Raw genomic sequence first — 11,748 nt, forward strand, 5'->3', positions numbered from 1 at the left:
GGGGGGGGGTCATGCCCCCTGCCACACCAGCCTCTGCTGACCCTGGTGCATGCTGCAGATCTGCAACGTGTCTCAGCAATTTGTGATGTCTTGAGATAGGAAGTGAAGAACTGCCCTGAATCCAGATGAGACACCACAGGGGAATTTACAGGAGGCAGGATAAGATGATTTAGCAGGACCTCAGCACTAGTTTCCCATCTGTTGTTGGATTTGGATATCTCTCTCCTGAATTACAATGCAGAGCCCTTTTCCTGACCCTTAACTCTCTCAGTAGAAAGGGATTCACAGGGCAGTATCCCCTGCTCCAGGTACCGGAGCTTGGCAAGATCTCTCCTTTGTTTCCATGACCAAGCAGCTGAACTCACCAGGTCTTGGAGGCTAAAGGAACTAGTCAAGATGGTGTTAGTCAACTGGCAGTGACTGACTTGTGCCTTGTGTGCCTGATGACATGAGAACTGGATTGGACTGGAAGAAAGGGGAGTACCTAAAAGTGCTTTTCTTTAGACCTCAACAGGGAGTTGGGCTCTGATACTTGTGCCTTGTAGCTGTGAATTAGTTAAGGAAGAAAGGAGTTCGGCTGTTCTAATAACAGATGCTACATGCTGGGTTTATCCTTGTGCACTGCAGCTTGAGCTTCTCATTCAATATTTAGCTCCAGTTACTCAAGTGAGCAACGCGTGGCATTTTCTTTAATTAGACTAGTAGTCTCTCTTCTTCCCGACCCAGTAAACTAATGAGAATGGGAGAGAGGAGGACCCAATGGCAAAATAGAAAGCTGTTCTCCTAGTGTTTATTCAGCATCCCAAAGCCAGGGCGCATCCACATCAAGGATGTAGCCCCCTTGATGTCTGGGCCTCTGGACAAGAGGTGAGAGTTTGGGGTCCCCACCTGATGTGGGTTGTAAGCGTCCTAACAGAAGCACAGCATGGCTCTTTTTTTTCAATTGAGTGCCTGTGGTTCTGCAATAAAGCCTTGGTGAGAGGTGGATCATGGGAGTAAATAGGAGGATTGTGCTAGCAATTACAGGAGGATGATAAAAGGGATTAAGTATAGAGGGATGGATACTGAGTATAAGGAGGGGGTGATCAGATCCAAGAAGGGGAGAACTGTTGTTGAGAGAGAAAGAAAGCAAGATCCTTTTTAAGGGGTTCAAACCCATAACTGTCTTTAAATCCCACTAGAAAGACTGACTTTTCACTCTGCTGGGCCAGCAATTCTCTTGTTCCCTGTAAAAGGTGCTTTTGTCACATATAGGAGCACTTTACAGTGCAGCCGCAGTGTGTTCAGTGCTTTGACAGAGTTCATGCCCCTCTGTCTTCCTCGATAGAGCATACAGACCACAAGCAAGTGCCCAGGTTCACCCTTTCTCTCCTGAGGGGTCAGTTTTACTGCACATGAAAGTGCATTGGAGACCTCTGCCTAATGTTGATCTTGGGAGATTGGGATGTCCTCTCAGGTTTCCCTGGACAACCTTCTCTCTCCTTGTCTTATGCTAGCCTTCCTTTGGAAAGGCAGCCCAGCTCTTGTGCATGTGAGCGATGCAGGGACTGAGTAGCATGTGCCTCTGAGTCAGCAGGGTCCTTGCAGGCACTGGGGCCATAAACCAGTCTCCCTTTATGTTGCTGCAGACTGAAGTCCTCTACAGATGGCATGGCCCAACCCGTAGGAAATGGCAAGTCCTTTCAACATGTCTTGCCTAAGGAACTTGGCTATAGGGCCAAAAGGCAAGTTGAGTCTGCCTGACATTTATTTTTGGCTTTCTCCGGGTTGTGCTTCTGTTAGAAATGTGGCACGTGTCCGTGCCAAAACAAGGTGCAAAGGTGAAGAAATCCACAAAGAGAGCATATGGGAACAAGCTTGTGATCTCAAGGGGGCAGAGACTGAGCCCAAGTGAAAACCCTAAATCCAACCCCTTACCCCTACCCCGCATGCCCACCCCACAGTGTGCTGAAGCAGTGCTAGGATACAGCTCTGCGTGCCTGTGGCTCTAGGATGAGCCAGACCCAAACCCTGGATCTGAACTACCAGAATTACTAGGCCCTACCAGTCTGAGCTGGGAATCAGTCAAATCTAGGCTCCCTCAGGGTATTTCAGCTTATCCAACCGAACTGCAACGTGAGGGGTTGGGAGGGACGGATTCACCCTCTTAGGCACCTCCGTAGAGGACTAGGTACTGGTTTCTTCTACAAACTGATTGCTCCAGCCCCGTTCCTGATGTCTGATCCCTGTGAGATGGTGAACAAGCTCTCCATGGACTGAAGCATGGGAGAATAGTCTCTGCTGGGGTGAGGGCTTTTTCATGCAGTCCAGACCACCCTGTTCATTGCCAGGTAATAAAATGGGTAGCAAGGCCCTCCCCACCCAGGCCTCTGTATTGAAGTAGAAAGAAATGGCTGCTTTTCTCAGAGACTGTCAGACCAGCGGCTGGTGTCCGTAGCAGCGCTGAGACGAGCCTGCTTGGAGGATCTTACAGTTACTGTGCAGCCGCGTGTGCCAAGCCCCTGCTGTGGAGTCTGTCTTCCAGGGGACAGCTCAGAGCTTGCACAGTCCTTAGTATGACCGGGCATGTCCCCTGTAGGTTCCACATCTAAGTCTGTTGTTACAATGCCTCTCCATTCCTGGCTCCCATCCCACGGGCTGGAAACCGTCGTAACACCAGAGGCTTTATCTGCTATGCTGCAGGCTTGCTCCTTCAGCTTTGCAAATGGAGTTTGTCATCTGCATCCTCAGCTCTGGGAAGGCTGTTTTACACTGCCCCAGTGGTGTGGAGAGGTCTTGGCATAACCAAGAACTGGGCCCTGGGCATGCAAAAACCCTGCTGAGTTTGAATTGGAAGTGGGAATATGGCTGTCTAGATATCTCCAAATTGCTTGCTATATTATTCAGGATGGGGCTTCTGGAACTGAAAAGAAGCAGCTTTTCTAGCTCTAGTAAACCAGGCTGGGAGCATACCACCGCATTAACAACACTGTTATCAAAGGATCCCGAGGCTCTGTACAAACGCAGTCAATTTAGTTTCACTGCTCTTCCCCAAGCCGTTTCACAGACAGATGAGGAAACCAGAGCAGAGAAGTGAAATGGTTTGCATAAGGCCACCCAGGCCGTGGCAGAGCTGGAGACAACCCAGGCATCCTGGCTCTCACTCCTTTGGGCTAATCATGAAACCTGGCGTGAACCAGCAGAGTGCTTTGACCCGCTGTCTCTGATGCCCAGGGGTAGAAAGAAGTCCTGTCTCTAAATGGTTTGGGTCAAGGTCAAACGATGCCTCCCAGCCCTGTTGAAGGACAGTAGCACTTTTCCCAGTGCTCATCCAGGAAGCATCAGCCTTTCCTGTGGGTTTTAGAAGCACTCAAGTACCAACCACAGCATTAACCCCTACCTGCTCTGCTTTGTTCTATCTAATCCCCCCTCCCTCCCCCTGCAAAAGAAAAATCCTTTCCTTTCTCTTTTTTTGTTTTTTTCGAAATGCAGCGACTTTGCCTTTGTTGTCAAAGCAGAAAGTGAGGCCAGGCTGGGTAAGGAAGTATAATTAGAGTTTGCACAGACAAAGGCATTTGGTGAGGAGATGCAGTGTTGCTGAATCCACAAGGGGCTCAATTAACTGATAAGAGTAAACTAATTGTTATTCATATTAAATTAGGGCACAGGTGATTTGGAAAATCTATAGACCCTCCCATATGTTTCATGATTTTGCATTGCAGATTATGGTTTTATAGGGCCCTGCTGGGATTTGGATTATAGAGCTGAATCATGGAGCTGTATCCAAACTGAACATTGCTGTCCCTGATTATCTACATGATAAAAACATAAATGTGCACATCAGAGGATTTATCTCTGTGTTTACATATTAATTTTATTTTTTCCAGACATGAGCGCTGGAGGCTTTTTATAGACCTGAGCGACTCTAGTTAGCAGCATCTGTGTGAATCCAGCCCAGGCAACATCGTTCTAGTGTTGTCACATAAAATGCATGTGTACATTGGAGCATATTGGGAAGGGGATGCCAGGCCATGCACACACTGGGGACATGCATCACTTAAGTGAGATGGGACATGAACACAGGTGTGTGTGTGTGTGTGATGTGTTTGCAGCTTGCTCTGCTGAGCATCATTTGTATGTGCGCAGGCCTCTATGGAGTGCTGGGTATGGTACAGTTGAGCTGCACCCAGTGCTGGCTCGCATCCTCTGAAATCCCCCTGAAGTGAACAGGATCAAATAGGGCTGTAAAGGTGGAGAAGAGCTAGAGCCATGATGTGTGCTGCATACTGTGCCCTCACAGCAGGCTGCTTGGGTTCCCATCGGATCCTAAAGCACAACTCAGGTTACCCGTGTTGTTTGAGAGGATCCTAAAATGAATATTTATCAACAGAAAGCAAAAAGTTCTGTCCTACAGCATGCGGGAGCTGAGGATTACCAATGCGCCTGCAGGGTGTTTGCTGTTCCAGCTCCTTGTGTTGCAGTCCCGCAGTGGGGGTGGGATAATTGTCTCACCTTATTACCAGATGCACCTTCAGGAAGAAACAGTGCTGGCCAGCTCATAGATTTCCTACATTTCATAGACGTTAGGGCTGGAAGGGACCTTGCAAGATCATCGGGTCCAGCCCCCTGCCCAAGGGGCAGGAAGTCAGCTGGGTCAGACAGTGCCAGATTACGACATGCTGAGGCCCTAAACTATGTCCATTTTAAGAGGCCCCATACAATAAAAATAATCCAATGTTTGTGTATTTTTGTCAGATTAGAATGAAAATGATCATATTTAGAGTCATTTTCCCATATCTCCTTTATTTACCAACTGATTATTATAAAACTTGATATTGAGTCTTTTTATTTTTTTTCTTATTTAGAGGTCCCTCATACTGTGAAGCCCTAAAATGGAGCTTAAGTAGTTTAAGCCTAAATCTGGCCCTGGGGTCAGATCACCCCAGCAAGATCAGCATCCAAGCATTTCTTAAAGGTATCCAGAGTAGGCGCTTGCACCACGACTGGGGGAGTCTGTTCCAGACTTTGGGGACTCGGACGGTAGAGAAGTTTTTCCTTGTGTCCAGTTTAAAACGGTCTTCCAGGAGTTTGTGACTTTGCTCCTCCGACCCTGCACTGGAGGGGGGCAATGAGGCAAGGCAGGAGGAGAGTGTGGTGGAGACAGTAGCCCTAGAAGAGGAGGCATGTCGGACAAATCATTGAGATGCTTAGGCAGAGTCAAGTGTGGGTGGTTTGCTGGGATTTCCTCTGCTATGCAGTCGGGGGGCTGAGAACCGCAGAGGAGTCGGCTCTGGCCACATTCACCCTGGGGGTCTCCCAGAATAGGCCAAGAGTCCTGGAGCTCAGATAGCAGCACATGCTCTGTCCTGTACCCTCAACCCCTCCCTCCGGGTCTCAAGCTGTGGTAGCCAGAGCAAAAGCAAGAACTGCTGACCCACTCATAGCCCGTGCGGTGGGTTGTTAGGCTGGAAGCAGGGAGCTTAATTACAGAGCAAAGAGCACCAAGCGCTGCCTCTCTTTTTCAGCGGGTGGGGCGGGGGGTGGAGCGTGCTTTCCATTGAATTAAAATCCCACTGAGAACAGTTTAAAGGTCTGTGATTTAGTACCAGCCAGGATGCACTAGTGTCTGAACAATCTCTGTCTTGGACTCCAGCCAGGGTAACGATCAGACAGAGGCTGTAGCTGGACAAGGAGTCCAGGGGTTATTGAATCACTCCTGCCAGCGACTTGCTAAACCATTTGCTTTTAGACGTTGTCCTGATTTAGGTCTACCTGCAATGGATTTTTAGCCCATGCAGGGTTACAGACTAATAGCAACTGGTTTCCTCCAATCCATTAAGAAGCGCTGCTGTCAGATGAGAGCTCTCGGAGACTTATGGCTCTCCCTTCCTCGGCGCTGCTTTCATACAGCCTGACTGGGGACACCGGTCTCTCTGGCTCAAGGTTGAGGCGCCTCCACTGGAGGAGAACCCAGCTGCTGATGGGCAGGCTGGGGCTTGGCTCCCTGGCCGCCTCATCGAAGGGGAGAGTGCCACCTGCTGACCAGCACTGATCCTGGGGCTTTCTCTAAGGTCTCCCATCCTCACCAGGCTTTCCTTCTGGGAGATGACCATAGAGGCAGCAGACTTCTAGCAGTGTAGATGTGCAGCTGTCCCTCCTCTTGCTTGCAACCCTGAGGTGGGCGATGAGAGAACATGGGAGAGCTGAAGCTCTGGTCACAGGAAGGTTTTCCCGCTGTGATGCCAGAGAGTCTCAGGATCCACTACCCTGCCCCCTGGGGAGGTGCCTTTTCCCCCACCACTGCTATTAACCCTCCCCAGTAATGGAATAATGTTAGCCCAGGGCTAGGATCCACTCGAAGGACCTGCATATGGTCGAGTACTGCCACCTCTGCCTGTAGCCCTTCAAAAGCTGGCTGGCTATTTCCAGGTGAGGCCAAAGGACAACCTGGTTGCTGAGGAAGTGTCTCCAGTAGCTCCAGGGTAAGGGCTGTCTTTTTTTCCAACTGGAAAGCCCTTATTTCTGTCCCCTCTTCTGCAAGATGAGCTGCAGAGGTAAGGGCTGTCACGTGCCAGTGGCAGCAAATTTGTTGCAGGGAGAACATCTCTCTGCTGATTCTTCCTGAAGCTGGACTTGATCCCATCCATGATGCCCTGGGCTCTGCCAGCTCAGGGATTGGAAGGCCAGAAGGCTTTCCGGGCCCTGGCTTTCCTGATGCATCGCTACAGACTCGAGAGCCAAGCCAGACGCCTGGATACTATCACTTCTGGCCACCAGGAAAGATTCCCCATCTGGAAATGCGCTCTCCAAATTGCAACCCACTCTACTCAGAAAATGCCACACTCTGCACCAGAGCTGAGGCTGATGTTCAGGGTCAAAGTGCACAGGCCACTTGAGCTAAAGGAGCCACTCGGATAGCTGGTAGCGGGAAGGTGTCCCAGTCCCTGGCATGCACAGAGCCAGTGAGTTGCACAAATACTGGACAACGAAGCATGTCTGCCTGCAGAGGGGACTATCCACTGCTAAGAGAGAGGGTGGGTTTTGATGCTTTACAGGAAGCAACACAAGCAGGACGAGGATTTTATTACAGAGAGAGTAAATGGAAGCGGTGATGAGAGCTTGATTTATGGCTCCTGGCAGCCTGTGCTTAGAAGCCCTCGTGTGGGAAGAAGTGGAGTTGTCCCAGGTCAGCGGGAAAGTGCTTTAGCAAAGCTGAGCAGGGGTCCGAAGCATGAGATTTCCCAGCACCCAGACCCCAGGATCCTCTTTGCTCTGTGACAAACACCATTAAATCGCGAAGCCCAAGTGTCGTGGGAGAGCGATGGCTCTGACATGCTTAAGGCTGGTGGGTCCTGCTTGGGCAAACTGCAAATGCACCTCTCTTTCTGTCTCCCTCTCCTCTCTTCTCATCAGTGTCTTTTCCCAAGTCACAGCACTGAAAGGCTGGGTGCTTGCAGGCAGGCCTAAGAAACCCCATAAAAGCCTGGGACCAGACAGTGGCAGCAATGGGGCTGCCCAGAGCCTGAACCGGAGAGACGGCTGATAGCCAGACTGTCGGGCATGTTGGCAGAACTGGGGCTGGTGCTGCTGGTGAGCCGCAGGTCGGGGCGAGCACGGGGACAGGGGACGCGCACACGGTGCTAGGCCCTTGCTTTGTTCCTGCTCCGGCCAGCAGCTCTCCTTCAGCTCAGCATCACACGTTCGATGCGTGCGCTCCCAGCCACCTCGTATCCCATTGTTTTCTAAATATTTGCCCTCTGTTGTCTCTCCGCTCCACCTCTTCTAATGAGACCATTGTTTAGCGATGGAGAGAGGCATCCGCTCCTGTTCCCATCTAGCTGCAGCCAGATTTCAAACAGAGATCCTCCTGACGATGCCAGATGGCGAGCTGTGCACGCTGGGGAGAGCGAGGAAAAGGAGCCGAGCCGCAGCTCTGTTCCTTCCCAGGGAAAAGCCAGTTGAGATTCAGTCTGCTTCAGCCCTGCCTCCGAGTGGGCATCGGGCCGAGGAGGAGCTGCAAAGGAACTGGGCCACCCAGCCGCTCCGGCAAGCGGACACCTTTGTTGGGCTGGGAGGCTGACTGCTCCAGCAAGTGGCTGTATTCAGGGTTTCTTGTGCTACGATCCCGCGGTAATAAACCTCACATAAACCTAGCCAGAAGCACAGCATTAATATTTAAGAAATGACATTTAAGATAGAGAATTTACATTGCATTCACCCAAAGCATATTTTTGGTGCATAGTTTCGTCCAGTGTTTGCGCTGCAATAAGAAGAGGAGGGGGGGAATGCTGCTCCGTTTATATGCTCTGCTGTCAACTGCTACGCTGCGTGTTGTAGATTCATGTCCTCTGTGAAATGCTCTTGCTCCGAGGCAAAAAAAAACCCTTCCTGCTGCTATGCCCACGTCTCTTGGGAGCTTTCCTGGAGTTGCTGCCCCCCACTCTGCCCTGCCCTGCCCTGCTCTCTCTTGGAAATCGGCTCCAGTGAATGTGCAGTGCACATAGCACCCATGCAAGCAAGCTGATACACAGCCAGACTAAGGTCAGAGATACAACCTTGCTGAACTCCAGAGCAGGTGCTCTGCACCATTATTCTGTATTTTGATCACAGGATAAGCTCCAAGTGAATTTCAGAGGCTGCAATTTTTTTTCTCCCCAGACACACACACCATGGCATTGTAATGTTCAGTGTGTGTGCTTGCACATGTGTCCCCTTCTTCTGCTCTTTGCAATAAGCATTGGGCCAGAGCCCCTTTTCACCCCAACAGCCGTGACCTTTGTGGATCTTCTGAGACTGATCCAGAGCTGAGCTGGTATTTTTGCAGCTCTCCCAATTTCTATAAAGCCCAGATACAGTGATCCCCTTGCATCTCTCACTGAGTTTGTGTCAAAACCTACCTGCTGCATTTTGCAGCACAAGTCTTTCTTTTATTTCTTTTTTCCTTCTTATAGAAAAATTGTGACACTCCCTTCACAGTCTGCCCACCACAGATCCCAGGCAGAGTCCCCAATGCCCTCTCTGGGGCAGGGGCACTCAGATTGCTTTACAAAAAATGCCCCTGGCTCCCAGGACAGCGTCCGCCCTTTTGATATAATTGGACATTATGAATTTTTAATAGGCATAGAGTTCAGTGAAACCCTTATTACTAGCTGAATTGGCACAAAATTGCCAGGCAAGTAGAATATTTGGCACTGATCTCTCCCTAGGTACCTCAAGAAAATGATAAAGCCCAAGGACAAAGCAGGCAGCATCCTCTTCACATTCAGGAATTAGACCCTTTGCAGGGAAAGCAGCAGGGCAGGGGCTGGGCTCTCTTTGGGGCATATCACAGATTCATAGAAAATGAGGGGCACAAGCCTCTGCTATCTGGCATCGTCAGGAGGATGTCTGTTTGAATATCTGGCTGGGCTGATATAGTTGAGGCTGGTCCAGCTTTGAGTAGAGGTCCCTTCAAAGCTGGACCAGCCTCAACTATATCAGCCCAGCCAGATATTCAAACAGACATCCTCCTGACGATGCCAGATAGCAGAGGCTTGTGGCCCTCATTTTCTATGAATCTGTGATATGGCCCAAAGAGAGCCCAGCCCCTGCCCTGCTGCTTTCCCTGCAAAGGGTCTAATTCCTGAATGTGAAGAGGATGCTGCCTGCTTTGTCCTTGGGCTTTATCATTTTCTTGAGGTACCTAGGGAGAGATCAGTGCCAAATATTCTACTTGCCTGGCAATTTTGTGCCAATTCAGCTAGTAATAAGGGTTTCACTGAACTCTATGCCTATTAAAAATTCATAATGTCCAATTATATCAAAAGGGCGGACGCTGTCCTGGGAGCCAGGGGCATTTTTTGTAAAGCAATCTGAGTGCCCCTGCCCCAGAGAGGGCATTGGGGACTCTGCCTGGGATCTGTGGTGGGCAGACTGTGAAGGGAGTGTCACAATTTTTCTATAAGAAGGAAAAAAGAAATAAAAGAAAGACTTGTGCTGCAAAATGCAGCAGGTAGGTTTTGACACAAACTCAGTGAGAGATGCAAGGGGATCACTGTATCTGGGCTTTATAGAAATTGGGAGAGCTGCAAAAATACCAGCTCAGCTCTGGATCAGTCTCAGAAGATCCACAAAGGTCACGGCTGTTGGGGTGAAAAGGGGCTCTGGCCCAATGCTTATTGCAAAGAGCAGAAGAAGGGGACACATGTGCAAGCACACACACTGAACATTACAATGCCATGGTGTGTGTGTCTGGGGAGAAAAAAAATTGCAGCCTCTGAAATTCACTTGGAGCTTATCCTGTGATCAAAATACAGAATAATGGTGCAGAGCACCTGCTCTGGAGTTCAGCAAGGTTGTATCTCTGACCTTAGTCTGGCTGTGTATCAGCTTGCTTGCATGGGTGCTATGTGCACTGCACATTCACTGGAGCCGATTTCCAAGAGAGAGCAGGGCAGGGCAGGGCAGAGTGGGGGGCAGCAACTCCAGGAAAGCTCCCAAGAGACGTGGGCATAGCAGCAGGAAGGGTTTTTTTTTGCCTCGGAGCAAGAGCATTTCACAGAGGACATGAATCTACAACACGCAGCGTAGCAGTTGACAGCAGAGCATATAAACGGAGCAGCATTCCCCCCCTCCTCTTCTTATTGCAGCGCAAACACTGGACGAAACTATGCACCAAAAATATGCTTTGGGTGAATGCAATGTAAATTCTCTATCTTAAATGTCATTTCTTAAATATTAATGCTGTGCTTCTGGCTAGGTTTATGTGAGGTTTATTACCGCGGGATCGTAGCACAAGAAACCCTGAATACAGCCACTTGCTGGAGCAGTCAGCCTCCCAGCCCAACAAAGGTGTTTGAGTAGAGGTCCCTTCAAAGCTGGACCAGCCTCAACTATATCAGCCCAGCTAAGGCTTTGTCTAGCTGGGCCTTAAAAAACGTCCAAGGATGGAGAATCTACACCTTCTCTGGATAACCTATTCCAGTGCTTTACTACCCTCCTCATGAGAGTTTTTCCTAATATCCAACTTAATCTTCCCCTGCTGCAGCTTGAGACCACTGCTCCTTGTTCTGTCATCTGTCCCCACTGAGAACAGTCCGGCTCCATCCTCTTTGAATCCAACCTTCAGGTAGTTGAAGGCTGATAATTAAATCCCCCCTCAGTCTTCTCTTCTCTAGACTAAATAAGTCCAGTTCCCTCAGCCTCTCCTCAGAAGTCATGTTCTGCAGCCCCTGAACCATTTTCATTGCCCTCTGCTGGACTTTCTCCAATTTGTCCCCATCCTCTCTGTAGTGGGGGGGCCCAAAACTAGATACAGTACTCCAATATGTGGTCTCATCAGTGCCAAAGAGAGAGGAAGAATCACTTCCCTCAATCTGCTGGCAATGCTCCTACTAATGCAGCCCAGTATGCTGTTAGCCTTTTTCAAAGTCAGGGCACATTTATAATATGAAGCATTCGGTCTCACCAGCTCTTGCAAAAGGTGTTGGACTGACAGTCCCAGAGACTGATGTCTTCTTCCGTTTACCTGTGGAGCAGCCACAGGGCAAGCTGCCCACCCAAAATGCCACCAACCTGTCACTGTACCTTCAAACCTGTTGAAGAGGCTTCTCCTCTGAAGGGGGGGTCCTTCACTCCTTATAGCCTATTCACACCAGGGCTCTCCAGAGACTGGCAGAAAGCAGATCATTAGGATCATTAAGACACTGGTGCTTCCAGGACTGCTGAGACCATCAGCTTGCTTTTCCTAGGCCCCCAAGAGGTGACTTGTGGCCACAACTGGCCTGGGCC

Source organism: Alligator sinensis, unplaced genomic scaffold, assembly GCF_000455745.1.
Source record: "Alligator sinensis unplaced genomic scaffold, ASM45574v1 scaffold278_1, whole genome shotgun sequence".
Classification (NCBI taxonomy): domain Eukaryota; kingdom Metazoa; phylum Chordata; order Crocodylia; family Alligatoridae; genus Alligator; species Alligator sinensis.